Raw genomic sequence first — 12,596 nt, 5'->3', positions numbered from 1 at the left:
CAAACTCTATGGGCCTGGTCAACTGAACTGCTTTTTTAGTCTTTTCCTCTGCTCATAAAACCCTTTTATTTCTTGTCCATGTTTGTCTGTCTGTGTATATGTGTATAAGAGGAGTGGTTATAGATTTAATTAGTAGAATTATATACTGGTGTGTCATTCTTGTTTACCTGCAGATAGACTATGGTTATTTGTAATGATAATTCTTGTTAACTGAGGTTTGGTAAGCTCAGTTGGCTGGATAGCTAGATTGTGATACAGTAATGTCAATAGCATGAGTTCAATTTTCACACCAGTTACCATGAAGGAGCTTCCTTCTCAGTCTCTTCGCTTGACTGATATGTAGTGACCCTCAGGTTAAACCACCACCAGCTTCCTCTCTCTAATGATAGAGTAGCCCTATGATCTGGTAAGACTATGATGACTTTACCTTTACCATTATCTTGTCAATTACAGAAACTTGGTCTATGTTTTCTGTCGGCCTGGTTCTAAAAGACAAATAAATTGGAGAATTTTGCATACTTTTCAAAATCTTTAACTTCTTTAACAACTAAGAGAATAGTGGGGCTTGATTTTCAGCACATTACCTTGGTGAGACTTTACTCCAGCAACAGCAAGGGTAGTTGTTGCTGGGGCACAGTGCTATGAATGCACAGAGAAATGGAGCACCAGCAAACCCAGGACTAGCTGCAAGCTCCAAAAAATACTGAGCAGTCTGCAAGGAAGAGGGCACAGCTGAAGTTCCCCTCAGGGCACAGAAGAAGTACGGGAAGCCCAGAGTCTGTCGCGCTCAATGCCATTTCCTTCAGATGAATGAGCTGCAGAATTTAAAGCCCCAGTTCTGTTATAGAACTATGCCAATGGCTGGAGTGGTGTCTGCAATATGAAGGGGTAGGTGACTATTTCATCTTGGTAGCCAGCAAGGTGACAATGTCCTAAATTTTATGCTTCCAAGAATCTACCGGGACGTGTGTGGGATTTGTGTTTTCTCAACAGATAAATATTTAAGGCTGTTATGAATGTGTCAGATCACACCATTTTAACATGTTGCCCTCTGAAGAGGTTAGTGTTGTGGCTGAGGCAGCAGGCTTTGCCTGCAAAAATTAACTACCCCATGGTGGCTAGCTTTATAGATTACAATGCAATGAAAGAACCATATCATAAAGGGATCTTAAAGCAGATACAGATGGCAAATGAATTGAACAGTTATTTTGCACTGCATAATATGTAAATAACATTCTCAAAATAGCTGTGAGTCAGGAATTGAAAGGGAGAAAGAAACTTGGAGAATATTACAATTACCAGGCAAGAAAATTGTTGGAACTGCAGGTTGACAAGTTCTTGGTTCCTGTAGGATTTCATCCTATGGATTTAAAAGACATAGCTGATGAGGTAGTGGATGCATTGGTTTTGATTTCCAAGCCTTATTAGATTTGGCAATGATTTCTTTAGATTGGAAACTAGATAACTCCCTAATTCAAAAAGGAGGGAGGCAAAAAGCAGGAATCTACAAGCCAATTTGCTTAATATCAGTAACAAAGAAAATGCTAGAAGCTATTATTAAAGATGTTCTAACAGGGCACTTGGATAAGTTTAAGGCAATCAGGCATGGCCAACATGGTTTAGTTAAAAGGAAACCGTGTTTAATTTATTGGAGTCCTTCAAGAAAATAACTTATGCAATAGACAAAGGGAGCTCGTGGATGGATTATACCTGGATTTTCAGGAAGAAATTGAGTTGCCATGTCAACGGTTATTGCAGAAAATAAAAGCTCACGTGTAGGGGCAACATATTATGATGAATGAATAATATTATTTTCACATATCCAGGAAGATACAGTGAAAAGTGTTTTAGGTTGGCTGGCTAATGGGAAACAGAGATAAGGATTAAATGGGTCTTTTTCAGACTGGTAAGATGTCACAAGTGCTTTCCCACAGGGCCTTGTGCTGGGACCCGAACTGTTTGCAAATTATATAAATGACTTGGACGAAGGGCCTGAAGATACATGAGCTAATTTGCTGATGACACTCCAAGGACTGTCTACCTTAGTCATGAATGAGTGTGTGTGTATATGGGGTTTGTAAGAGGGTATAATTTAAGTTGCATATTTGTAAATTAGGAGTCCTTTCTTTACCCTACCATTTTTTTACAGTAAAGTGTGTTACAGTAGATAGAATTATACTCTGTTAATGATAACCATGCGTCAATAGCTTTTGTCCTCAATAGCAGTCAGTCTGGTCAGTTAGGTGTCTTGTGACAGGTTATGAAACAGAGGGGTATGATTGTAGAACATTCTTCACATGAGGTTGTAAAAGAATGTTGACATTCTTGGTCAGATTGAGACCAGATAGACCTGAAAGTAAAAGAGTGCAGAGGAGGAACCTGTAGTGTTGTTTTTTTTCATCAAGTGAGAAATATAAATATGCTGTTAACTTATTGAGGAAATAATAGATTGCTGATTTAGTGTTTGGTTGTGGCCAGCCTCTGACAGAATCTTAATGAGGTCAGAAAAATAGCCTTAATTTGAGCATGGTCTACACTCCAACACCAGATCGTTCTGATGAAGTCATAGCAAAGACCTGTCCTCACAACAAAGGAATTCCAATGTACATCAAGGTCAGCAAAGTGACAATTATCATAGTTGACTAGAATACAAAACTGAAGGTATTAAAAAATTACCCAGTCGCTGCACAATTAGGTGTAAGACACAACGATGGCAAGATATTGATGAATTTTTTCAAATTAAGCATTCTGAAGTCATGAAACACTCTTTCTTAACACTTCAAGAGAAGACTGTGTACACAGAAGAGCCCAGGAGGTATCCATCACAAATAAACATGTTAGAATAAAATTATTTGTAATTTAGATCTGCAAAAGACAATATAAAGTAAGGAAAACATTAGAAGTAAAATGGTATAGTATGTTTACTTTGCATTAAAGAAATACAGTTAAATATAAAGCTGAAAATGAATAGAAGAAATTGACAGGGAACAGACTAAAACTGCAAGGTAAGCTAAAAGAAAAGCCATGTAAAACAAGTGTGATGTTTCATGAAGTTCTGGGCATGACGATTGAAAGAAAGAACAAAATTTGAAAACGACAGAAAAGATAAAATGAAACCAAATTGATGATGAGATTAAAGTGAAGTGTAAAATGTCAAAGGTAGAATGGTGGAATGGAAAATTTGATGCAGCAGGCCAGGCGAATGCTGAACACTGGATGAAAGAGATGGATGATAAAATAAGTTCAATGACTCAAAAAAGAAGAGAATGCATTGGAGGAAATTAATGGGAACATGTTACTTGGATGAAAGACAAATTACTATAAGTTAGGAAAAATATTTAAATGAATTACACCATGATGACAAAGGGGAACCATCTGAAAATAATAGTTCAATTAGATATACATTTATGGTAGAATAGAAAAGCATAAAATAGAAAAGAACTCTCAAAGTAGACAAGATAATAAAATGTGAGGCTGGATGAACACAGCAGGCCAAGCAGCATCTCAGGAGCACAAAAGCTGACGTTTCGGGCCTAGACCCTTCATCAGAGAGGGGGATGGGGGGAGGGAACTGGAATAAATAGGGAGAGAGGGGGAGGCAGACCGAAGATGGAGAGTAAAGAAGATAGGTGGAGAGAGTGTAGGTGGGGAGGTAGGGAGGGGATAGGTCAGTCCAGGGAAGACGGACAGGTCAAGGAGGTGGGATGAGGTTAATAGGTAGCTGGGGGTGCGGCTTGGGGTGGGAGGAAGGGATGGGTGAGAGGAAGAACCGGTTAGGGAGGCAGAGACAGGTTGGACTGGTTTTGGGATGCAGTGGGTGGGGGGGAAGAGCTGGGCTGGTTGTGTGGTGCAGTGGGGGGAGGGGATGAACTGGGCTGGTTTAGGGATGCAGTAGGGGAAGGGGAGATTTTGAAACTGGTGAAGTCCACATTGATACCATATGGCTGCAGGGTTCCCAGGCGGAATATGAGTTGCTGTTCCTGCAACCTTTGGGTGGCATCATTGTGGCAGTGCAGGAGGCTCCTGCACTGCCACAATGATGCCACCCAAAGGTTGCAGGAACAGCAACTCATATTCCGCCTGGGAACCCTGCAGCCATATGGTATCAATGTGGACTTCACCAGTTTCAAAATCTCCCCTTCCCCTACTGCATCCCTAAACCAGCCCAGTTCATCCCCTCCCCCCACTGCACCACACAACCAGCCCAGCTCTTCCCCCCCACCCACTGCATCCCAAAACCAGTCCAACCTGTCTCTGCCTCCCTAACCGGTTCTTCCTCTCACCCATCCCTTCCTCCCACCCCAAGCCGCACCCCCAGCTACCTATTAACCTCATCCCACCTCCTTGACCTGTCCGTCTTCCCTGGACTGACCTATCCCCTCCCTACCTCCCCACCTACACTCTCTCCACCTATCTTCTTTACTCTCCATCTTCGGTCCGCCTCCCCCTCTCTCCCTATTTATTCCAGTTCCCTCCCCCCATCCCCCTCTCTGATGAAGGGTCTAGGCCCAAAACGTCAGCTTTTGTGCTCCTGAGATGCTGCTTGGCCTGCTGTGTTCATCCAGCCTCACATTTTATTATCTTGGAATCTCCAGCATCTGCAGTTCCCTTTATCTCTCAAAGTAGACAAAACAGCTACAATCATAGTCATAGATTCATTCAAGAGGGAAAAAGACCCTTCAGTCCAACAATCCATGCTGTCAATGTTCCCAAACTACACTAGTCCCACATGCCTGCCCTTGACCAATTTCCCCCCAAACATTTCCTAATCATGAACTTATTCAAATGTCTTTTAAATGCTGTAACTGTACCTGCATCCACCACTTCACGCACGAAACCACACTCTGTCTAAAATGGATTTGCCCTCATATTCTTTTTAAATATTTCTCCTCTCCCCTTAAAAATATGCCCCTGGTTTTGAAATTCCCCACAATAGGAAAAAAACCCCTTATCATTCACCTTATCTGTGCCCCTTGTGATTTTATAAACCTCAAAAAGGCCACCCCTCAACTGCCTACTCTCCAGTGAGAAAGTCCCAGCCTTTCCAGTCTACTTTTATATTTCAAGCTCTCCATTCCTGGCAATATTGTGCTAAATCTTTTCTGAACCCTCTCCAGTTCAATAATATTCTTCATGTGAGGTGCTCAGTAGTTCACGCTGCTGCCTCACAGCACCAGGGACCTGGGTTCGATTCCACCCTTGGGCGGCTGTCGATATGGAGTTTGCACAATCTCCCCGTGCCTGCATGGTTTCTGCCGGATGCTTCGGTTTCCTCCCAAAGTCTAAAAATGTGCAAGTTAGGTCGATTGGCCATGCCAAATTGCCCATGATGTCCAGGGATGTGTAGATTAGGTGGGTTACAGGTAAAACGGGTAGGGACATGGGTTTGGGTGGGATGTTCTTTGGAGTGTCAGTGTGGACTTGTTAAGTCAAAGGGCCTGTTTCCACGCTATAGGAATTCGATGATTCTATGATTCTAACAGGGCGACCTGAACTGCACCCAGTATTCTTCTGAGGCCTCACCTATGTCCGTACAAAATCAACATGACGTCCCAACTCCTATGCTCAAAGGTCTGAGCAATGAAGACAAACTTGCCTAATGCCACCTTAACCACCCTCTCTACATGTGAGGCAAATTTCAAAGAATTATGTATGTGGACCCCTAGGCCTCTCTGTTCTACAACACTACCTGGGGCCCTATCATTTACTGTATAAGTCCTGCCCTTGTTTGTTTTACCCAAATGCAAAACCTTATACTTACCCAAACGAAACTCCATTTGCCATTTTTCAGTCAATTGACCCAACTGACCAAGATCTCTTTGTAATCTTCGATAACCTTGTTCACTGTCCAATACACCACCGAGTTTGACATCATCTGCAAACTAGCAAACCATGCCTGACATATTCTCAACTAAATCATTTCTCCAAATGACAAACCAAAGCAAACCCTACACTGATTCTAACAGAACACAGCTGGTCGCAGGCATCCAGTTTGAAAAACAAGCTCCCACTTCCTCTGTCTCTGATTATAAAGCCAATTTTGAATCCAATTGGCGAGCTCACCCTGAAACCCATGTGATCCAACTTTATTAATTATCCTACTATGTGGAACCTTGTCAAAGGCTTTACAAAGCCCAAGCAAACAATGATTCTGCCTTCACCAATCTTTTTACTTACTTCATTAAAAGTATAATATAAAAACACATCATTACAGGGCAACAAGGTGTAGAGCTGGATGAACACAGCAGGCCAAGCAGCATCAGAGGAGCAGGAAAGCTGACGTTTCGGGTCTAGACCCTTCTTCAGAAATGGAGGGGGGGAAGGGGATACTGAAATAAGTAGGGAGAGGGGGGAGGTGGATGGAAGATGGATAAAGGAGAAGATAGGTGGAGCAGAGACAGACAGCTCAAGGAGGCAGGGTTAGAGCCAGTAAAGTGAGTGTAACTGGGGAATTAGAGAGGAGGTAGGTTGGTTCAGGGAGGACAGACAGGTCAAGGAGGCGGGATTAGGCTAGTAGATGGGGGTAGGGCTTGAGGTGGGAGGACAGTTGAGGGAAGCGGGTATGAGCTGGGCTGGTTTTGAAATCTGGTTGGAGGAGGGGAGATTTTGAAGCCTGTGAAGTCCCAATTGATACCATTGGGCTGCAGGGTTCCCAAGTGAAATATGAGGTGCTGTTCCTGCAACTTTTGGGTGGCATCGTTGTGGCACTGCAGGAGGCCCATAAAGGACATGTCATCTAAAGAATGGGAGGGGAATTGAAATGGTTTGCGACTGGGAGGTGCAGTTGTTTGTTGCGAACTGAGTGTAGGTGTTCCACATAGTGGTCCCCAGGCCTCCGCTTGGTTTCCCCGATGTACAGGAGGCCACATCAGGAACAGCGGATCCAGTATACCACACTAGCACATGTGCAGATGAACATCTGTTTGATGTGGAAGGTCTTCTTCGGGCCTCGAATGGGGTGAGGGGGGAGGTGTAGGGTCAGGTGTAGCACTTCCTGTAGTTGCAGGGAAAACTGCCGGCCGTGGTGGTGCTTGTGGGGCGTGTGAACGGACGAGAGAGTCATGGAGAGAGTGGTCCCTCTGGAAAGCAGATAAGGGTGGGGAGGGAAAATTTCTTTGGTGGTGGGGTTGGATTGCAGATGGCGGAAGTGCTGGAGGATGATGCGTTGGATCCAGAGACTGGTGGGATGGTACGTGACGACAAGGGGGATTCTGTTTTGATTATTATTGTGGGGAGGGGGTGTGAGGGATGAGTTGCCAGAAATATGAGAGACACGGTCGAGGGCATTTTTGACCACTGTGGAGGGGAAGTTGCAGTCCTTGAAAAACAATCTGGGATGTTGGGGAGTGAAATGCCTCATGTCAGAAGCAGATGCGGCAGAGGCGAAAGAATTGGGAATAGGGTTTGGCCTTTTTGCAGGAAAGTGGGTGAGAGGAGGTGTATTCTGGGTAGCAGTGGTAATGGGAACTGCAGATGCTGGAGAATCCAAGATAACAAAATGTGAAGCTCTGATGAAGAGTCTAGGCCCAGAATGTCTGCTTTTGTACTCCTGAGATGCTGCTTGGCCTGCTGTGTTCATCCACCTTCATACTTTGTATTCTGGGTAGCTGTGGGTTTGAACTTTTTTTTAACATCTTCAACTCTAACAGATTTGTTCAATATGATTTTCCTTTCACAAAATCAGGTTGACTCTGTATAAATGCCTGTCTATCTCCTTAATGATAGATTCTAACATTTCTCCAAATCCATCATTCACAAACAAATGAGCTAATTGGCTTAAAGCTTCCTGCTTTCTGTGTTTTTAGAAGAAAATAAATTAGGGTAGGGCTGAAGTATAATCATAATGTAAAGAAATATCAGGAAACCAAATAAAATGATAATTTGTGCTCAAAATCTATACACATTGCATCGTAAAGAATAGGCTAGTGGTTTGAATTGTATTTTAGTGTTCTGTTCTATCTATCTGTTTCATCATTCAATTTGGCTTGTCTATGCCACACATTACTAATTAATCAACCATTTTAGTATACTTTTCGACTACATGTTCATTTACTGCATTTGTATGTTTTTTATATTGCTATTCCTCTAATATTTACTTTTCACTGCTTGACACTTTGAGGCATCTCCTTAATCTGGAACAATAGTACTCTCATAGCTAGTAAAACTGATTCCTGAAAACTTTAATAAACAGATTCAGAATAGCTTATTTGTCAGAGGAAGTGAGAGTTCACAGCAGTTAATAAATGGGTGTTCACAGCACTGCACTATCTTGAGTGGCCTATGAATTCAAGATAATTCATGTTTTTCAATGCGATGGTGTTTAATGAAGTTGTTTTCTTTTCTAGAACCTGACAGCTTGTTTAGTGAGATGCAAGGATAGACCACTAATTGCTTTTGGTACCTCAGTCAGAGCACATGATAATGTCACATTTGCTTAATCAAATGTCACTCTTAAGCATTGTGCATTGATACAATTACAATTGTCTCTAAAACAATCCAAGTCAGTTAGTTCTTTTTGGTAACAACAATGATGATGCATTCGAACCAATAAACATATGTAACTTGAAATTAGTGCTGAATTTAAGATTACCACCCTTGTTCCATAAGAAAACAGCCACATACAAACGGAGAAGACGGTGATAATGAAGAGGGAAGGAATTTAAATAAGATTTTTACTTCAGAAGTGAGTCAAATCTGTTGAAAAAGTATACATATACTATTGTTGAATAAAAAACACAATGTTGAAGCTTTCCATCTTGCACTCGTCAGAACAAGAATATCAGTTTAAATAGAAAATCAACACTCATACCCTCTAAGTGGAGCATGCCAATTGATTGACTAGTGAATTCCAATTGGTAGAGGGGTACAGGGAGAATGCATCAGTCAGTGATGATTAACAGTTAACTACTGGACTGCTTTTAAATTTTAAACAGGTTGATTTTGATTGGTCAAAGCATTGACATGAGAAGTGAAACACCTGTTGTATTATACTAAAATAGGTACAATGTGTGTACAGGTTCCTCCTGTCTGCTAAGAATAAGGACTTGTGTACTAATTGATTTTATTGCCATGTGTACTGAAATACAGTGAAAAGATTCGTTTACAAGCAGTACATGCAGATCACAGCACCCAAAAGATGTACAGATCAAAATGACTTAGAGACACACAGGTTACATTGCAGGTTACATTATTTGAGCTAGAGTCCATTCAACGGTATGATAACAGCAGGAAAGAAGCTGTTCCTGAACCTGCTTGTGTGTGTTCAGGCTTCTGCATCATCTGCCTGACAGAAGAGGTTGTTGGAGATCATTACCGGAGTGTGATGGGTCTTCGATCATGTTGGCCACCTTTCCACAGCAGCAAGCCATGTAAACAGAGTCCATAGATCAAAGATTGTCTTCCATGATGGCCTGGGCTGTGCACACCACCTTCTGTAATTTCTTATGGTCTTGGGCAGGCAGTTGCCGCACTAGGCCGTCATGCACCCGGAGAGTGCACTTTCAACAGTGCATCTGTAAAAGTCCATGAGGGACTTTATGGACATGCCAAATTTCCTGAGCTCCCTGAAAAGTAAGAGGCATTGTTGTGCCTTCCAGACAGGAAGCTTTTAGTACATAATATACGCTGCACAGCAGGCCTGGCTGACAATCCTAAATTAGTTGCTGCCATAATTCTTAGCATTCTCATAATTGTCCAGCAAATGTTCTTTCATTACAAACTATGTGAAACACTGTGTGTTGCAAGTGCTGCAAGAATGTACTGGCGCGGTATGCTCAGCACCTTGCTTGTTACCAGCAGCTTGGGGTTTGATGTGATCCACCAGTCTTTACGACATGCAGCCCACATTATGCTCGGATTATTCTACATACTCTGCCCAGACTGTACTGCAAGGCTACCTCAGACCGATCTGAACATTGGAAGGTCATCTTCATCAAGCTGATTTTTTGCTCCCTAAACATCCTGGTTGAAGTATAAGCAGTATTGTATTATCACATGGCCTGATGCAAACTCCTGAATAAGAGTGTCATCAGTCATGGTCTCAGAAGAAAACCTTCGGTAACCGTTCTTGCAAGGCACATAGCCATGAAAATGAAGCAGGAAAATGGGAGAATATACATCATGACAGCCCCCTGGGTATCTGCTGCAGACTTTAAGATGTGGTACTGATAAATGCACATGACTTACACATTAATAGTGTGTAACCTTCTTCAGTCAATGAAGTCAGCTACATTATGATGTAAGACCATGAGGCATAAGAGAAGTAGACCATTCAGCAAATTGCACCTGCTAATCCCTTCAATAAGATAGTACTCAATTCCACTTTCCTGTGTTGTCCTATATCACTTTAATCCTTCACTGATTAAAAGCCTTGAATATATTTAAGGATCCAGCTTTGACAGCTCTCTGTGGTGAAGAATTTCACAAATTACCTGCACTCTGAGAGGGGAAATTCATCCTCATATCTGTTTTAAATGAGTAATCACTTCCTCTGACGTTTTACCCCCTGGTCTTCAGCTCTCTCACAAAGGGAAACAATCCCTCTGCAATTACCCAGTCAAGCTCCTCAGAATCTTATCTATTTCAGGAAGGTCGACTCTCATTTTTCTAAAATCCAATGAGTACCGGTTCACATACTCAACCTCATAAAGAATATCCCTCCGTTCTAGGATGTACTTCATGAAATTTCTCATGGGGAGCCAAAACTCTTCACAGTATTCTAGGCTTGCATTGGCGAGGGTCGTGCATACTGTTTGCAAGTCTTTGCTAATTTTGTACTCTTATCCTTTTGAAATAAAAGTTAACATTCCATTTCCCTTCCTGATTACCCAACGAGCATAAATGATACTTTATGATGCATATGTACAATAGGACCCTGTGCTGCAGCTTTCTGCAATCTTTCTCTATTTAAACAATATTCCCCTCCTCTTCTTCTCACCAAAGTGTATAACCTCACTTTTTCTTACATTGTATTCCATCGAAGTTTTTGCCTATTCACGTAAGCTGTCAATATCTGAATGCAGACTCTTGGTGTCATCCTCACTACTTGCCTTCCCACTAATTTATGTGTCAGCCACAAACTTGGCAATAGTACATTCACTTGCATCATCCAGATCAATAATAAGTATTGTGAATAATCATGACCCGAGCACTGATCCCAGTCGCACTCCACTGATTAGATGTTATCATCCTGATAGTGTCCCTTTATCACGACTCTCTTTTTTCCATTCATTAGACAATCCTGTATCCAAGCTGATATACATCCCAAAACATCATGAATACTTACGCTCATCAGCAGACTTTTGATAGGTGCTGAAACTGAATGTTTTTTGGAAATCCAAACATATTACTTCCACTAGTTACTCTTTATCTATCTTGCATATATCTCCCCAAAGAATTCTAAAAAATCTGTCAGGTGTGATTTCCCCTTTATGAGACCATGCTGACTCTGCTTGATCATATCCTCTATTTCCAAATCCAAAGCAATGTGGGCACTGGCTACAAAACCTACTTTCCTTAGGCAGTGGGTTATTAAAAAAGATGTGTTGCTTTAAACCAAGGAAATGGTGGAGAAAACTATTTGCAGTTGTGAAAATGAGTTACAGGAACATGTTGTGAGTTTATAGACAGCATGTGTTTGTGTAGGGAAGGTCATGTCTCATTGAGTTTTTGAGGAAGTGGTAAGAATGATTAATGAGGGAAGGGCAGTGGATGTATTATACATGGATTTCAGGCATTTGATAAGATACCTCATGGCAGACTGGTACAGAAGTTGAAGTCTCACAAGATCTGGGGTTTGTGAGATGGATACAGAACTGGCTTGGTCTTAGAAAACAAAGTAGCAGTGAAATGGTGCTTTTCGGAATAAAGATAAGTAACTAATGGTGTTCCCCAGGGATCAGTGCAGTGCCCTTTGTTGATATTAATATATATAAATGATCTGAAGTAAAATGCAAGTGGTCTAATTAGTAGGTTTGTGGATGACACAAGATTTGGTGGAATTGCAGATAGTGAGGAGGGTTATCAAAGGACATAGCAGGATATGGATAGGTTGCAGATTTGGGTTGAAAAATGGCAGATGGAGTTTAATCCAGACAAGTGCAAGATGATGCATTTTGAAAGCTCTAGTTTAGGTATGATTTATACAATAATTGGCAGAACAATTAGGAGCATTGACATCCAGAGAACTCTGGGTATACAGAGCCACAGATCCCTAGAAGTAGCAATATAGGTGAATAAGGTAGTCGACAAGGCATACAGCACGCTTGCCTTCATTGGCCAGGTCATTGAATACAATAGTTGGTAAATTGTATGTTACAGCTGTATAAAACCTTAGTCAGGCCATATTTTCAATGTTGCATGCAGTTCTGGCCACCACACTACCAGAAGGACGTGGATGCTTTAGAGAGGGTGCAGAGAAGCTTTACCAGGATATTGCCTGCTCTGGAGGGTTTAAGGCATGAGGAGAGGTTGGTTAAACTTGAATTACTTTCACTGGGAAGACAGAGGCTGAGGAATGGCCCTGACAAAGGTCTACAAAATTTTGAGAGGCAGAGACAGAGTGGATAATCAGAGGCATTTTTCGAAGGTGTAAAGAG

Source organism: Stegostoma tigrinum, chromosome 24, assembly GCF_030684315.1.
Source record: "Stegostoma tigrinum isolate sSteTig4 chromosome 24, sSteTig4.hap1, whole genome shotgun sequence".
NCBI lineage: Eukaryota > Metazoa > Chordata > Chondrichthyes > Orectolobiformes > Stegostomatidae > Stegostoma > Stegostoma tigrinum.
This window is presented reverse-complemented; position numbering follows the sequence as displayed.